General features: G+C 45.0%; 1 long non-coding RNA gene across 1 annotated transcript; it reads left to right on the top strand.

Annotated features, from left to right (window-relative positions):
* The first annotated feature begins 2,078 nt into the window (after positions 1-2,078).
* LOC143686041 (uncharacterized) lies at positions 2,079-10,230 on the top strand. Its single transcript, XR_013176866.1, has 3 exons — positions 2,079-2,177; positions 9,768-9,873; positions 10,099-10,230. It is a non-coding gene; the product is annotated as an uncharacterized LOC143686041 (long non-coding RNA).
* The last annotated feature ends 931 nt before the right edge of the window (positions 10,231-11,161 follow it).

Below are 11,161 nucleotides of genomic sequence, written 5' to 3'. Positions count from 1 at the left end.
CCTTTTTAGTTTATGGTGCATTGGTGTGGCTAGACGGAAGTATCTGAAACTGTTGAACTGTGTCCCAGTAGCTTTGATTCTTGAAGATAATTGTATAACTATACAGCTTTTACAATGTGACTGTGTGATTGTGATCTCCTTTATCCAGAGTACGGACAAATGAATAAAAAATAAGGGAAAATCGGGCGGGCCGCGGTGGCTCAGCGGGCAAGAGTGCTTGCCTGCCATGCCGGAGGACCCCGGTTCGATTCCCGGCCCCAGCCCATGTATAAAACAAACAAACAAACAAAATATAATAAAACAAGAAAATGTTTAAAGATGTTTCCCTTTCTTCCTCCCTTCCTTCCTTCTCTGTCTTTCCTTCCCTTCCTCCCTTTCTCTTTAAAAAAAAAAAAAAAAATAAGGGAAAATAAATAAATAAATAATAGGAGGGATAAGGGGTAAAAACAATTGAGTAAATTGAAAAGCTAGTAGTAAATGAAAGGGAAGGGTAAGAGGTATGGTATGTACGAGTTTTTTCTTTTTATTTTATTTTTCTGGAGTGATGCAAATGTTCTAAAAATGATCATGGTGATGAATACACAACTATGTGATGATATTGTGAACCACTGATTGTATACTTTGGATGGACTGTATGTGTGTGAAGATTTCTCAATAAAAATATTTTTTTAAAACACCAGTACAATATGTATTAGTTTAGTAGTACCATTCTTACAGTTATACTTATGTTTTTAGAATTGTAACTGCTTGTTCAAATATACATTATGGACTAAAAAAAGTTTTGATTTGGTTTTTGCTATTTGCAAGTCAATTTTTGTTCTACATTCAATAAACTTCCAATTCAGGGAGGAAGTATATAATTTTTTTAATTAAGATGTTATTAATGATTTTAAAAAGAACAAATTAATATGGATTCCAGAAAATCACAGATTTAATCCAAGAGAATAGCAAAAAAGAAGTCCCAGGATGATGGATGTGCAGTAAGCCTCGAAAGCAACCAGGCCTCTGGTAAGTTTGAAATTATTTCAAAATGAAAAATTTACAAAAATAAAGAAAGAAAAAAACCAATCCAAATTGGATCAAAAAGAAAAAAGACTCCAGTGGTTTCAGTGCCAGGAAAAAAGCAGACACTAGAACATGAGGAAAGAAATGAGATTATGCATATGGAAAAGTATGCAAATAAAAACTGAGGTAATTACTCATTCTGGGAAGAACAGACTGCTATGCAAGAAAGAAAATGAAATTCTATTTAACTTCATAGTGAGCAGTATATATGTCATAACGGCAAGTACCTCCTGATTGCCACTATAACTAGATATAGCATTCTAACCTTTGGGGAAGATAAAGGAGGAGAGGCACATTAAGCAAATGAATTCTACATCTGTCTCAAGATAAAGACAATCAATATAGCTAAAACTGATCAATCAATACATTTTACCATATTATATATATGGCAGTACCAACCAAAAAAAAAATGCTTAAGAAGTTAAATGACTGCCCCTGGGTAGTAAGGCTGGGAGTGTGGAAGGGTGAAGTTGGGCAACTACTTTTCATTTTATACCTACCGCTAGCATTTAAAATTTTTTAAGTATGATTAATTTGTTTTGATATAAGTAATAATATAAATAACCTGGAAAATAAGGGAACTTAGGGGAGGGGAGTCCAGCTCCACCAAATATTTAAAGAGACTATCAAGTTATAGTTATTTAAACAGCTGTTACTGGGATAGAACAATATAAGAGAAGGCAGACACAGGCCTATGAATGGAAATACAGTGAACAACAAGGATAACATTTGTAATCAATGAAGACGCTTCAGGATATTCGATAAATTGTGTGTGGAAAACTGGCTAGCCATTTAGAGAAAGACAGCGGACCTCTATTTCACTTTACTCACCCAAAAGGTTAACTTAAACTATAGGAATTTATTGGCTCACGATATTGGAGGCTGGAAGGCTTGGCTTCCTCCTCGGTAGGTAGCTTTCCGGATGCCGCCACTCCTTCAGTCCCTTGACTCACATGAGAGGTCTTTTCTCTTCCGGGTTCCCTTGACTTCCGGCTTCCGCCTCCTCCCCGCGGCTTTCTCTTACACTGCCTTCCGGTTTCTTTAAGACACACCCCCACTCCGTTGGGCCACACCTTAACTTAAAACAGTATCTTCACGAGATCCTATTTACGGTAGGTTCACACCCAGAGGACCGCAGATCAGAGCAAGAACCTGTCTAAATCGGGGTTCATCATTCAGTCCACTACATTCTTCATGCCAAATTCTAAATGAAACAAAAATCTAATTGTTTATTTAAAAATGGAACCATAAAAGTGTAGGAAGAATTCATGAGAAAAAAAAAAGATTTTATAATCTTAGATTAAGAGAACCCTTTATAAATTAGTCAAAAAATCATGAAACTCCAAAGAAAAGATTGATGTAGCAGACACTGCTAGATACCTTTCTAATATCCAGTCTCCTCCTTGCTAACAAGCTCTGATTTTGATGGGGGGATAAGAAATGTGCAAAGAAAATCACCGGGGTATCCATGTGACACTATTCTGGCCAATCAGATGTAAGCAGGAATGGGGATTTCTGGGAAAGTTTTTTTTTCCTTGATACAGGCCCACCCTCTTCATTCTTTGCCCCTCCCTATCTGGAGTGCAGATGAGAGGCCCGGAGGCATAGCAACACTATAGCAACCATGTGGTTGATGAAGGCTGAATGCTAAAAGTAGGCAAGTAGTAAGATGGAGGAAGCCTGGGTCCCTGATTGTGTCACTGCTTTCTAGACTACCTCCAGACTTCATGTTTGTTAAAAGGTAATTTTCAAAAAAAAATGAAATCATGACTCTCATACAGATATAAAGTTGATCATGTCTTAAAGATTTTATTTAACTCACTATTAGGGAAACTGGCAAGGTATTACAATGAAGAGAATAGATGCATTTGCAGATCAGGAATATTGAGATGAATGTGCAAACATAGAAAGAACTGGTTTACCATGAGCAGTGAAGGCAAAAGGATGTCCAGCTACTGGACAGAATCAGATAACCCAGAAAAGTAGACCCTAGACATTGCAGTTTTCAATGGAAGCACAAGTTTTTCCCTGCATATTGCATGAACCAAATATTCTCCCTTCTGTTTAAGCCTTCTGTTCTACTGCCCATAAGTGAACATATTCCTAGTTGATACATTTAACTACATTTTTTTTAACTTCATATGGCATAAAATAGCATAGAAAGAGCCAAATGCAACAAAAAACTGAAGGAATATTTCCAACACAAAGGACAAATAAAGGACTAATTTTCTTCATATTTAAGAAGCAAACCAATAAGGAAAAGACTAACAACCCAATAGAAAAATAGGCAAAGCTCATTCATTGAAAATTCACAGAGAAAGAAATGCAAATACCTTTTAACAGAGGAGAGATGTTCCCTCACACTCAAAAGTTATGAAAAATGTAAATTAAAACCACAATGAAATACTTATTTCACCTATCAGATTGGCAAGAACTTAAAAGTTTATAAATGGTGAGGGAAATAAAGTATTGTCATACGTTGTTGTGGAAAGGACAACTAATACAGGCTATTTAAAGAACAGCTTGACAAGATCTATCAAAATTGAAAACTCACCTACCCTTTGTTACAATACCAAATCTAGGAATTTATCCTATAAATAAACTTACCTATTCTTAGAGACATATATAGAAGAGTATTCATTGTAACACTGCTTGCAGTTGTAAATGACTAGACAAAATTTAAATATCCACCAGTGGGGCACTGGTCAAATAACCTCTCATTCACCCATAAAATGGGATCTTATGCAACCCGTTAAAATAATGAAGCAAAGCAGTATTGTTAAAAGTCAGTAGATGCCCTTGCTGTGCCAGTATTATTTCAGCATCATTATATTATTTTTCCATGTTCATTAAATGGTCAGGCATTTTATATTAGTACATCCCTGGTTTCCATAAACCTTTTTTGTTTTAAATAAATACAGTCCTGTATTAGATACCTTTGGGGAGCCTGCCTCCATCCCCCAATAGGGTTCCTTGGGACAGCCGCATGTTCCAATCCACGGCTATAGTTGTTGAACTAGAAGGTCATCCCCCGATCCTCTTGAGCCAATCAGGCTCTCCCTCACAGGACTCTGGACTAGAACCAAAATATGGACCTGGACTGACCCTTAAATAAAAGCTATGGCTCTGGGGTTTACAGGGCAGGATAAGGTGGGAACTCTGGTGCCAGAGCATCTGGGGTAAAATGAGAAGGAACGGATCACACACTCAGGTGTGTCCTCTGTAGCCATGTGCAAGTGTGCTAGCCCAGCCCCTGGGTAGTCCTTTGGGCCTCCTGGCAGCATGCAGCGGGAATCCTTAAAGTGGGGGCTGGACTCTGAAGTGCTGGGGAGTTGGTGGGCAGGCTGTTTTCTGACCAGGATCCCCAACCCCTCATTGGACATTAAAGGGCACAACTATTTCATTCTCTCCATTTCTGCTCTTTGCTTGCAGCTGGGGAATCTGCCTGGGCCTGATGCAGTAAGCTGACCCTCCCCATCCTGCCACAATTGTGCTGGGTTGGGGGGGGGGGGGCAGAGGATGCCTGGTAGGGAGACAGGGTGGAGAGTGAGCACCTGGTCCCACAGCCTGCCCAGCACCCCAACCCTGTGTGATGCGCCCTTATGCCTGAACCAGCACCCTCCGGCCTAACCAACGCATAAATGCAATAACCCTGCCTGGCAGGTAACGTGACCCAAGCTTTTTTATACCAGAGAAACTGAGAAAACGGGTCTACCCATCTGAGTCCAATCAGGAGAGAGAAACCACACAGTAATTTAAATAGGAAATGTTTAATATGAAGGATTACTAACTACCACAGGGGACTGGAGTAATAAGAGATTGGTTAATAAGAAGTGAAGAAAATTTGAAAGCATATAGGAAGAGCAGAAATAAGGAGCAAATAAGTGCTGAGATGGGGCACCCAAAGAAACGACCCCGCCCACCCACCCAGGACTAAGACCCAGGCCTGTTGGCCATGGGTCACTGGAGGGAAGAGAAGTCACCATGGTGCCACACCACACTTGCGCGAGGTGCTGGAAATCCACCCTTTAGGGGGCCGAGGACTGCTCTTCTTGGGGAGATGTTCCATGAAGCATTCCACTACAAAACCACCTGGATGGTGGGGTGAGGGTCATTGCCAGGAGAAGCCACTGGGTGCTGCTGGCCTCCACGCCCCGTAAGAGCTTAGCATTGGAGAAGCCATGTGTGCTGCAGCTGCTGGCGCTAGAGGAGCTGGCCGCACTGCAGGAGCCAGGCCTGGAGAGGCCACAGGCACCGCAGGCACCTGCCGAGGGGAGCAGAACCTTTTCCCCCTGCAGCCTCTCTCCTGCGCCTTCTGCTAATGGGGCTTGATAAACATTGTGTCTACGGGCAAAGGAAACATATAAAGGGTCCAGATCCAATTCCACAGACTAGGCAACGAAGGATGAATGTGGAGCTGAGGCAATACACCAGTAAGCGTTTCCGCTTGCCTTCAGAAGAGAATAAAGCTATCACAAATCAGTAAAGAAAAGGTCAGCAACCCAATAGAGAAAGAAAATACAAAAAAGAAAGGAGAGGCAAAAGAAAGGCAGGAGAGTCAGCAACCTTTTTTGTTCTTCCTGTGCCCCCCTATTCTTCCTGTGCCCCCCTACATTTCTCTTCTAGGAGACACCCCTGTATGTTTTTAATAAAAGCTGACCTCCAACCCCCCCCCCCCCCCCTTGTAGCTTGAACTAGTTTGAGTTGGCTGCAAGCCCTGCACCCTGTAATCTTAATCAATACGGGCTGGCGATAATAAGTTACTGAGCCTGAAGCTGTTGAACCGTGTTCCAGCAGCCTTGATTCTTGAAGACGGTACTGTAAAACTGTATCGCTTTTACAATGTGACTGTGTGATTGTGAAAACTTATGACCAATGCTTCCTTTAACCAGGGTATGGACAGATGAGCAAAAAAATAAGGACAAAAAAATAAATAAATATAAGAAGGGATAAAAAAAATCAGATAGATTGAAATACTAGAGGTCAATGAGAGGGAGGTGTAAGGGATAAGGAATGTATGGGTTACTTCTTTTTCCGGAGTGATACAAATGTTCTAAAAATGATCATGGTGATGGATACAAAACTATGTGATGATATTGTGAGCCATTGATTGTATACTTTGGATGAACTGTATGTGTGTGAAGATTTCTCAATAAAAACATATTTTTAAAAAGAATTTCTCAAGTTCCAAAAATAATAATGTTACTGAATTTTTCAGATAATAATCTTATTGCTGAAGTCTTTTTTTTTTTTTAATAAGTTATAGCTGTTTATCTACTAGAGCTTTACCCTTCCCAGGTTGTGCTGGTTTGAATCTGTGGGGTACCTCAGAAAAGCCATGTCCTTTAATCCTTATTCAATATTGCTGGGTGAGAGCTTTGTCGTGATGTGGGTGGTGACTTTTGAGTAGATGGTTTCCACGGAGGTGTGCCTCCACCCATTCAAGGTGGGGTTGCTTACTGGAACCCTTCAAGAGGGAACCATTTTGGAAAAAAGCTTTAGAGCCACGTGAACTGTGAGAGCCCACACAGCCAGAGACCTTTGGAGATGAAGAAGGAAACACCCCAAGGGGAGCTGCATGAAACAAGAAGCCTGGAGACAAAGTTAGCGGACGTCGCCATGTTTGCCGTGTGCCTTTCCAGTAGGGAGAGAAAACCTGGAGTTCATTGGCCTTCTTGAACCAAGGTATCTTTCCCTGGATGTCTTAGATTGGCCATATCTATAGCCTTGCTTTAATCTGGACATTTTCACAACCTTAGAACTGTAAACATGCAACTTAATAAATTCCCCCTTTTAAAAGCTGCTCCATTTCTGGTGTATCACATTGTGGCAGCTTGCAAACTAAAGCACAGTTTTTGGAAACTCTCTTCTTTAGTGAAAAACTCCATAATTATAAAAGTTAAAATCATTTTCTATTACTTCCTCTTGTGCACTTTAAGTCCAAACCTCATTGTTCTTACCCCTGGACTTTTCATCAAATTCCTTATTGGTACTAAGTCCCTGAAAAACCTAACAAATGGGATTTTGAAGTTTTCTTTTAGAAAATGTTCTTGTTGGTCTTATATTGAATTTGTTAAATCTTTCAGGAAGATTAATGAAATTCATCTGATCCAATACTGTGAGCAAGTTTTTTGCTGTCTTTCTCATAAAGCATCTGCATCTTTTTTCCGAGAATATGATCTTGCTGTGTCTGTCTAATCCTTCATTTTTATAATGTTTTCATGCAGCTTACTTTTATTAGTTCGTTTATATTGGCTGTTTCATATTATTACTCCACTTGATGGCATCTATTCATCAACCACCGTCTTTAGTTTCTGTGCTGCAGTGAGTAGACCGCTTTGCCTTTTAACATTATTAGCAAGAGGGAAGGCTTCACCCAGGGGTGTTAGCATCAGCTCTTCGGAGCAGCTAGGTTTTGTTCCTAGATTGTCTTTAGGCTTTGGGAGTCTCCCATCCCTCCTCTCATTTTATCATTTGTTTGGGTATGGAGAGAGAGACTTAGCTATATTTAAATTTTTAATTTTACTTTGTCAATTCTGCTATCAACCGTCTTCCCCGCCCCAACCTGTTATACCTGGCACACGCAACCCCACCACCACCGCCGCCACTACCCACCAGTAGCCTTTAAATCTCAGAAACCAGCCACTCTAGGTGCCTGGAGCAGGAGCTCAAGGACAGGCTTCTGCCCTGGCCCCTGCTGCAGATAAGAGGAGGCAAGCAAGCCTCCACTCGCCTCCTCCCACAGCCACTCACAGAAACCCCTCACCCTCTCTGCCTCCTTTGTCCCTTGAGCAAAAGCACATGGCGGTGCCAGGAGGAAGGTGCCAGCCAGAACGTGCCTCCCTAAGGTACCCAGATCAGATGCCTGACGATAGATCAGAGGCCGGGACAGTGGGGCAGGAGGAGCAGCCCACCCTCCCTTACACCCACTGTCTGGACACAAAAACAAGCTCAAAGAACAGGAAGGGATGGACTTTGCTGAGCCTTCCCCTTCTGTGCCAGGCCCCCAGCACCCATGGAGGACCTGGGTGGGGAAGGGGAGAGGCTTCTGTGGACAGGGAGGGCGTAGAGTGAGTCATCCTTCTGCCATTTGGAGGGTGAGGGTCCCGGGATCTGGGAAAGTCGATCTCCTGCCCTGGCCCCATACCACGTCCACGTCCCTGGGAGCCGGCGCGCCTGACCTGCCTCTCCCAAGCTCCCAAACACCAGGGCTTCACCTGTCAATAGGCCAGTGCCAGTGCTGCGGGTGCAGGGAGAGACAGCTGCCCGCTCTTCCTGGAGAGCTTTCCAACCAATGCTCACACCCTAGTTTGACCCACGGAAGCCTTTTCAAGGCAAATTTGGTGAAGTTTCCAGAGTTCTGCCAGGACCAGCACAACGCATTTATCAAATTGTGGAGCCGCCAAGGTGTGCACAGGCAAGGCCGCTATCAGCCCCAGTGCAGGCGCTGCATTTACTGGGAATCGTCTTTCATGGGCAGTGATTGAAGCCCCGGTGCCCCGCCACAGACGGAGTCAGTAACTTATCACGGGTCTATGCTGGATCAGCAGGTAGAGTCCTACATAGCCCCAGACATCTAAGGGCATCGCAGGCCTGTCCTCAAAACTTGAGAGGCCGAAAGCTAAAATGTCTCTCCCGGAGAAGGTGGGACCAGAACCTCCGCCTCAGCCAGGCAGACGCGGTCTCAGCCTGAAGCAAATGAACACATCCCTGTGCAGCCCAGGGGAAGGGACGAACCTCTGACCCCAGGCCAGGTGGCTACACCCAATTGGCCCTCCACTGGATCCTCCTCTGAGAACCGAAAGTATAATCGCTCCAACTACAGACTTTGAAAGAGTCCTGGAGAATGCCTTCTTCTGGGAGAAGAGGGGTCTTAGCTCTGGTCCCTGGAAAGCAGCTCAGGGGCAAAGCTTACATGCTAAGACTTTTTGAGAGGTAAGAACCAGATCCTTAGCCCCATAGATGGGTCCAGGCAAATTGTAAGGAGCCACAGCTCAGAATGTTGGGGGCTGGGGAGAGGGGGAAGGGAGGGAGGAAGTGAGAAGAATTTATGTCAGTTCCTTCCCTACCCTGTCTCTCCTGGGTCAAGGTTCAACCCTCAGGACTTTAACACCTGGGCCTTCCAGGTTGTGAAGCTTGGCCCCTTAGGGCAGGCTAAGGGGACGCCAGACCCCACATCCCACAGCTTAGTGGGTCCAGAGACGGCAGAAGGAGCCTCGGTGGGCCTGGTGCGGTGTTGGCTCTTACCTCGCAGCTACGGTGGAGGCAGCGCCAGGAGTCTAGCCTCCCCGCAGTGAGCCACACCGGCACCGGTACTAGGAAACGAGGGGTGGCAGCAGTTGCCTGGCTTGCTTTCTGCTGAGCAAGCAGCCAAGGACCAGGTGGCAGGTGGGGCCCCAGGGAACTAGAGGGGCTCAGATATTGGGTCCAATGCAGGCACCTTCCTTAGGTGTCGTAACTATTTCCCAGGCTTCCTCTCTGGAACCTAACCCTGCTTCCCATTACCAGCGTCAACCCGTTCCCAAGACCAGTGCCCGTCCTTAAAGGGTGAGAAGGCAGGTGTGTGAACGGGCCACGGCAGCCTGCCATTGCTCTGAGGTTACCTGGATTGCCTATGAGAGAGAAGGGCCAGGGGGAACAGTATCTGACAAACCCTTACATTACTGTGAGGCCAGCATCCTGTGCTTGCCTTACCTCTACAGGTAACCAGTGATCCAAGGAAGACAGAGGAGAGGAAACGAAGGAGATAGAATGTTTAATAAGCCCTTGCTCTTTCACTGTGTCACAGTAGATATGTTTATCAACAATGTAAGTACTTTTCTATTTTGCCTGTCTGAATACCCAATCTTTTGATCTGCCCTGCCCCAGGCAGTCATTAGCCTGAAGGGAAATTAGAATGTGTTACAAAAGGAATGCAGGAAAAATACACTATATTTATTATATCATATATTAGTAATATATGACTTCTGTCCTTAAAGCAAACAAATTCTTGAGAAAAGATTTTCCCAGTTCCTTTATCTCCTCCTTTATCAGCATATCAACAGCCAAGCGGAATTGTCAGGAGGTGTAAAGACGACGACCCCTGCCCATCATTAAGATTTAGCTGGAGCCAGAAGAGAGATACAACTTAGAAGTAAAGTGGGGCGGGGGGGAAGTAAGAAAAATAATAAGGTAAATGTCTCCTTTTATTCCAGTAGATCTGGAACTATAGTAGTTCCAAGGACAGTTAATTCAGAGGTTCAATAACAGCATTAAAAATAAAACAACACTAACTTCCAGGAAGATGGCCCAATAGAGTAGCTCAAGCTTAGCTCTGCTCCATGGAAAAGTTAGAGGAGGGACAGGAGGGCGACTGATGCGGTGATTGGGGAGCGCAGCTGACCTGGGAGAGCTTTCTGCACCACATGGGGCAGCCCTGGTTGCAGAGACTGAGGAACTGAGGGGCAGAAAGCTGGAGCTGGGGTGGAGCTGCAGAGCCCACAGGAGCACACAAATGGGAGGCCGGGACTAGGAAGTAAGCCAGGCCACTGGGCGTGATACCCTCACCAGCGCAGCCCCGTGACCGGCGACTCACCCCACACCCCATGCACCCAAACCCTATCACCTGCTCCCATTCCCCGCACTCCAGGAACCCCCACTCCACCAGCCCCCACTGCACATACCTGCCCCACACCCCCACCCCACGTGCAGCCCAACCCACCTCTCCTACACCCCTCCCGAGCACTACCTCCCCCTCCCTGTTCCCTGCAGGTTGTTGCCAGTGCATAAAGCTGTGGGTGCTAACCTCCATACCTGGGCTACCCCTGACCCCCGGCCCATAGTGTCTCACAGCCTCACCCCGCCCCCCCCCCCGGGCTCTGCACATCGGTTTATGGCACTCCCAGGCCCATGCATGCGCGCGGACCCCCAGTCACGTCCTTCAGCTCTGGGAACCTCAGTTTATAACAGTCCTAGAACTACGCATGAGCACAGCCTTCAGCCTCACTTCCCAACTCTGAGAAAGGGTTAACCTGTGCAGCCGCGTCACATCTGCCCCCAATCCATGAAGGCATAACAACAACCTGCTGCCACAGCTATACGCATGTGCACAGAGGGC

This window comes from Tamandua tetradactyla, chromosome 6 (genome assembly GCF_023851605.1).
Source record: "Tamandua tetradactyla isolate mTamTet1 chromosome 6, mTamTet1.pri, whole genome shotgun sequence".
Classification (NCBI taxonomy): Eukaryota; Metazoa; Chordata; class Mammalia; order Pilosa; family Myrmecophagidae; genus Tamandua; species Tamandua tetradactyla.
The sequence above is the reverse complement of the archived record's forward strand: the minus strand, read 5'-3'. Positions and strand labels throughout refer to the sequence as shown.